Below are 7,110 nucleotides of genomic sequence, written 5' to 3'. Positions count from 1 at the left end.
CCACTGCGGGCACGGCCCAGGCTGGAGAGGGCTGCGGACACCTACTGCCAAGCAGGTACCTGCGGCTGTGGGAGAGGAAGGGACAAGCTGCTAGTTTATGGTTGTTCATGGAGGAGTCTTGATTTCCCTTCACCTCTATCTCACATAGCAGAGAGCTGAGGGGGCGGGGGTCACATGGGGACATGTGCCTCCCCACAGATTTCTGCCTGGGTGGGAGTGGGGCTGAGTGCGGAAGAGGGGGCGTGCCTGGGAAAGACACTTATCACTCCCGCTGAGCCCTGCTAGGAGGCGCCCATAGCAGGGAAGAGAGACGGGGCTGGCAGTGCACCCATATGCAGCTATAGCTATGCAAGACACTTCCAGTAGGAGACAATGGAATATTTTTTAGTTCCTCGGAGCTTGCTATTCATACCAGAAACAAGGGCAATAATCAAAGGACATCTACTAATAGGTCTCCCCTGTATAATGTCCAACACCCTCAACTCCCCTGGTGATGATCAGAAGCTTGTAGGACCAAAGCCATAATGTGCAACTTCCAAAATATAGAAACTTCTGACCCTCAACTATTTGGCTCTGTGCCCCTTTAACCAATCCTGTAAATAACAGTAATCAAAACACAAATACAAGTTGCTTTGTTTTATTATGCAATGGATCAATGTCTCCTGCTAGAATGAGAATTCCTGGCTGCAGTGTCATTTTAGCACCCAATCTACTTAATGATATGAAAGATTTTCACATAAAAATCAAAGAGCCATTAAATCAACTCACTGGCAAGTGGGAAATTATTTCTCTGTGTTTTTCGTCTCTGGATTCTTTCTGTCTGCTGACTGAACAGAAGGTTTTAACCAGACGGATTTTGAAGTCACCGTTTTGATTTCTATCTTAATTATTATAGTTGCAAAGAAGACTAAAAATTGTTTTTAAATGGTTTAAAAATTGTATATACACAAGGTTTCAGGAGTCTTTTGTGGCAATTGAGGCCCTTCGTACGAAGGACGGTTGTGCTTTATCCTTCCATCCCATAGGGTTTAAAATCTGAATTACAAGAATTAGCAAATCTGAATGGGTTTCAACCGAATTCTCCATTTTGGGAGTAACCAATGCATGGGGAATATCTAGAGAGACACATGGAAATAAAGCGTTAGATTGCATCATCAGCAGGACATAGGTCATTCCAGAAACCAAGTTCTTCCATCAGTTCTGCAGTAGGGTGAATGTTTATTTCTTTAAATCTTATAAAAATGCTAGCAAAGGCACCCATCTATCTGGTCTAAGCTTTCTTCACTCCAAAAATATATCCTACATACAGCAGTATAATTTTAAGAGAACCACCAACCACCCGTGAGCACTGTAAATAGTGAAATCCCCCACCTTTGTGATCACCACCTTTAAACACTGGGAGGTGGAGGGGGGGAGGAAGAGGAGTTTTGCAACATCCACTGAAGATGTTCAGATGCAAAGGAAGTGATTAAACAAGCAAAGACTAGCACCCAGTCCCGTGTTTCATTTCATGTGCTTGGTAGAAGCTCTTGCCACACAAGAGCTGAAAGGGATGGGCAGAAAGACACAACCCAAGCTGTAGAAGCACAAGGTGTTGGATGAAAATGTTTATACCAGAAGGGCTCCTATTCCAGGAGACAAAAATGGCAAACAAGCCGGGTTTAAATGCGGGGTAGGAGGAAGCCTGGGAGAGCTCCTGGCCCTAAAACTTGAGAGCAGATAATCAAAGGGAAATGCACCCCTCTGATCTTAGGCGGGCAATCCCCTCTGTCCTGGAGCCTGAGTCTGCAAGTTGCATTGCAGTCCTTACTCATGTAACCCTTCTGCCAGGTGAAGCCAGCAGCAACAAGGGCCGGGTTCAGTATCTAGGGGTTCCTTTTCAACAATACAACACCGAAGTGGCTCAAGCCCCCACCCAGTAACCTGGGACAATTACACATCACCCCCTGGGTGCCTCTGAGACGCAATACTTGCCCACTCGCAAGCACAGAGTCTGAGTGTAGCAAAAACTTTTAATAAAAGGAGGGAATTAACTCAGCATTAATTTGGGAAAACACCACAGCTATGGTTCATAAACACAAACCATGAGCAAAAGACCCACCCCGAAGTACGTTGGGCAGTGTCCTTTTCCCCTCAGGGTCTTAAGTCCAGCAACCCAAAAGTCCCTTTAGCATGCCCGTCCCTTCTCTGTACCCCCACTCACAGTTGCTCTCCTTGGTCAGTGCAGTCACAGAGTTCAGAGGTTCATCCGCAGAGTTCACCTCCCACCCTGTGTGGAAGACAGGGGTGGGGGGTAAGGAGGCACTAACACACTGCACTGCTCGGGCACTCGCTCATCGCCCCAACGGCCGATTGCCACGCCTCTACAGGGCTTTTCTCTGGCCCTCTCCACCAGCGTCTCTGCTGGCCACTTGCCATGCCTCTCCACCAGCCGCCCTGCTGGTCGCGCCTCTTGTAAGGGGCAAAATCCTAAAGTTTGTGTTTGTATTATCATTGTTTATTGTATTTGGGTGGCATCCATGTTATTGTAACCCTTCTGCCCATCAGAGTTGGCAGCAACAAGGGCCGGGTTCAATATCTAGGGGATCCATTCCAATAACAAAATGCAAACCGGCTCGAGCCCCCACCCAGTGACCTGGGACAAATATATACCACCCCCGCTGGGCGCCTCCAAGAGGCAATACTTCCCCTCTCGCAAGCACATAGTCTGAGTGTAGCAAAAAGCCTTTTAATAACAGAGAGAAACAATGTGGCATTATGTTGGGGAAACACCACCAACAGGATTCATAACACAACCCATGAGCAAAAAAACCACCCCAAGCAAATTGGGGCATGCCCCTTTCCCTCGGGTTCTTGAGTCCCAGCACCCAAACGTCTCTTGAGTCCAGCAATCCACAAATCACCCAAAGTCCAAAAAGTCCAGCCCCAGAGTTCAAAAGTTCATCTGCATAGTGTTACTCCCCAGTCTGGCTAAAATGTGCCTGTGTGTGGGGGAAAGGGGTAAGGGGCACCTTACGTGTCCTGAAGCTGACTGCCCCACAGGGCTCTGCTCTGCTACGCTGTCTCACGAACGGCTCTGCTCCACCACGACCGGCTCTGCTCTGCACAGCTCGCCGTCTCACGAACACGCCGCTGTCTCACGAACGGCTCCGCTCCACCACGACCGGCTCTGCTCTGCACAGCTCGCTGTCTCACGAACGGCTCCGCTCTGCACAGCTTGCCGTCTCACGAACAGCACCACTGCACGCTAGATCTTCCGGCTCCCCACTACTTGACACAGTGCTCAGTGATTTCAGCTCTTAGTGATTTCAGCTCATAGTAGTGGGGGCCTTAGTGCTGGTGCACCATAAGGCCAACGTGAATGCAGCCCAGTACCTGTAGCAAGACTCTTAATAGACCCAAAATTAGCTCTGACATTCCACAGTAGAGAGAGACAGAGGTGCAATTGGTGCTTCAGGCCCTCACAAAGGGGCCCACACCACCAGGTACTAATACCTGTCTCAAGTCTCTCTCAATTCACACAGTTTTGGAACCCATGACCCTTGCCTAGCGAGTGCTACTCAGTTGATGGTGAGTCCCTCCATCATAACAAAAGGCCAAGTACAGTTCCAAGCACAGTTCCCATAATCAGGGTAATAACAATTTACTCTTCCCGCCCCAATAACAGACACTGGGGATCCCACAACAGCTGAAGTGACCATTTGGGCAGCTATGGCCTCAGTCTAGGCGGGGTGGGTGTGCCTATGCAAATGAGATCGGCCCCTGAAGTTTTTTTTCGACAACTTGCCACACCTCACCACCAGATGTCAGGGTGGAGCTCATCCTGACACTGCTTACATCCTCCCCCCAGCCGAGAATTTGTCGTCCCGACAAATCACACGCCCTTTATACCAACTCATTGGTTTCCTCCAAAGGGCCTCAGGAAGCCCACTTTAGCTTCCACAAGCCTGTGTGCTAAATGTATTGGCTCCTCACTAGTCACCCCAGGTGCATCATAAGTTAACCGTTTCACTGGTCTTATCACCCTGTCTCGTCTATTGAGACTCTCTGTTGCCGAGGTAGGGGGAACATCCTCTTGAGTGACGGATGGAGAGGCTTCCCTGGAGGGTCCCTCGGCTACTGGCGTAGGCCCCTGCACTCCTAGTTCTAACGCTGGAGGGTTCAAGGTGCCCAGGGCATCCTCTACCTGTGTGTCTCCACTGTCCAATAACCTGTGTGTGTCATCACAGGGGGGTCTCATCAGCGGCACCGGGGTGTCAGAAAGGGGCCTAAATAATTCCGCCATGGGGTTTAGGGCGGAAGAGGGAAAACTCTCGTTTGGTTCAGCTGATCGAGACTGAAATCTTGTCTCCATCCCAGGATACACCAGGGTTGTGTCTTCCTCCTCAGACTCACTCTCAGATGTGCAGAATAGGGGTAAGTTAGCTGCAGGGGGCCCGCTGTCTGTTTTGGATGGCGGCTTGGGTCTAGCACCTCTGTTCTGCCCGGCTGCCCTGTCGTGGCCCGTCTCATAAGGGATGCTTACCAATTCCCCCACAGGGAGCAAAAGGTTTCTATGCACCGTCTTTATTTGCCCTGGGCCGTCTTCAGGTTTGATCTTGTAGACCGGCAGATCTCCCAGCTTTTCCATCACCAGGTAAGGTATTGCCTTCCATCTGTCAGCTATCTTGTGTTTGCCAGCAATACCCAAATTTCGCAGCAGGACTCTGTCCCCCGGCTGGAGCTCCTGCGAACGCACTCTAGCATCATATCGATGTTTGTTGCGGTCTGCGTTCTTCCGAGCCGCAGCGGTAGCTAAGCGATAAGCATCCTGCAGCTTTTCTCTTAGTCGGGATACATATTGCTGGTGAGTTTCATAGCTATCTCCATCCTCTGATACACCAAAGCACAAGTCTATGGGTAATCTTGGTTCTCGCCCAAACATCAAGAGATATGGGGTGACTCCCGTAGCATCGTTCTTTGTGGCATTGTAGGCATGCACCAGAAATGCGACATGCTGGCTCCAGGTTGCCTTCTGCTCTGGTCGCAAAGTTCCCAACATATCTAATAGGGTTCGGTTGAACCTCTCTGGCTGAGGATCACCTTGGGGGTGATAAGGCGTTGTCCTAGACTTTTTAATTCCTGCTATCTTCAGCACCTCCTTCAGAAGGTGACTCTCAAAATCCCGCCCCTGATCAGAGTGTATCCGAGCCGGGAATCCATAGACTGAGAAATATTTGTCCCACAATACTCGAGCGACGGTGGTGGCCCTCTGATCACGTGTGGGATATGCCTGTGCATACCGCGTAAAATGGTCAGTCACTACTAGAATGTTCCCAACATTCCTCTTGTCTACCTCTACAGACAAGAAATCAATGCATACCAATTCCAAAGGTTTGTTGCTGGTGATGTTCTTGAGATATGCAGCCCTCGTGGGCAGAGTTTTCCTTTGAACACATCGAGCGCAAGTCTCACATTTCCTGCGAACATCTTCAGCCATTCGGGGCCAATAGAACCTACTACGAATAAGTTCCAGGGTCCTCTCCATCCCTAAATGCCCAAAGTCATCATGCAGAGCCCTCATGGCCAGGGCTCTGTACTTTTTTGGCAGCACTAGTTGTGCTCGTTGTTTTTGTAAAGGGTCAGTGGTCATTCGGTGTAGCACTCCCTGAATCAGTTTTAGTTTGGTCCATTCTCTCAATAGTAGTTTACCCTCCGGGTTAGGTGGGACAACCGCAGCTGGGCTTCGCCCCTCCCTTTTGGCAAGTAGTGTATCACGAATGTCAATATCTTGCCGCTGGGCTTCTTGCCAGTCCGCCGCATTGAGCATGGGCAAAGGAGATTGGTCCAATGCAATATAGTTCACTGAAGCAGAAGGCATGCATTCAGGGGGCAGGCCCAAAGCTTCTGCAACACATCCCTGAAGGCTCTCACGGGCCTCTGGCTCTCGGCGACTCACACTGCAAATAGCTCTCACTCCATCTGTGGGTATCACCGCAACTTCTGGAGCCTGTGGACGCCTGGACAATGCATCTGCATCTACATTGCTTCTCCCTGATCGGTACTGAATGCTGAACTCATAGCTAGCCAAGGCGGCTACCCATCTCTGCCCTGTAGCATCCAGCTTAGCACTTGTTAACACATAAGTCAGTGGATTGTTGTCTGTCCACACCTGGAACTGAGCACCATACAAGTAGTCTCGAAATTTCTCAGTGATGGCCCATTTCAGGGCCAAAAATTCCAGCTTGTGGGTGGGATAGCGAGTTTCACTATCAGACAATCCTCGGCTGGCAAAGGCTACAGGTTTACGTTTGCCTTCCACTTCCTGGTACAGGACTGCTCCCAGACCCTCCAAACTGGCATCAGTATGCAGGATAAAGGGTTTGCTTGGGTCAGCAAAAACTAGGACTGGAGCATGAGTTAGGCAAGTAATGATTTCTCGAAAAGCCCTTTCACATCTCTCATCCCACCGTGGCCCAAATGGTTCAAATGGGCCATAGTGTCTCTGCACAGGGGGCTTTGGAGACCTCCCCTTATTCTTGGACTTAGATTTGTTCTTGCTGGACTGATGTCCCCTGGTGAGATCGTTCAGAGGCTTTACAATCGTAGCATAGTTTTTCACAAATCTGCGGTAGTAGCCACTAAATCCGAGAAAGGTCTTGAGTTCTCTGTAGTTACTGGGACATGGCCATGTAGTGAGTGCTTCTATTTTATCAGGATCAGTACTCACACCCTCTTGGGACACGATGTGACCCACATACTTCACTGAGGTTCTGCAGAACTGGCATTTGTCAATTGAAAGCTTCAGACCATAATCCTCCAACCTATCAAGCACTTTAAGAAGTCTTTCTTCATGCTCCTCTAAGGTTCTTCCAAACACAATCAGGTCATCCAAATAAACTAACACTTGCAGTAAATTCATGTCTCCCACAACTTTCTCCATGAGACGTTGAAAGGTGGCAGGTGCTCCAGAAATCCCTTGGGGCATGCGTTCGAACTGATAAAACCCTAATGGGCAGATGAAGGCTGTCTTCTCCTTATCTTCTTCTCCCAGAGGGATCTGGTAGTATCCACTTCGAAGATCCAACACAGAGAACCACTGGCTTCCCAGCAAACAGTCTAAGGCATCTT

This window comes from Chelonia mydas, chromosome 14 (genome assembly GCF_015237465.2).
Source record: "Chelonia mydas isolate rCheMyd1 chromosome 14, rCheMyd1.pri.v2, whole genome shotgun sequence".
NCBI classification, from domain to species: Eukaryota; Metazoa; Chordata; order Testudines; family Cheloniidae; genus Chelonia; species Chelonia mydas.
Note: the sequence above shows the minus strand (reverse complement) of the source record.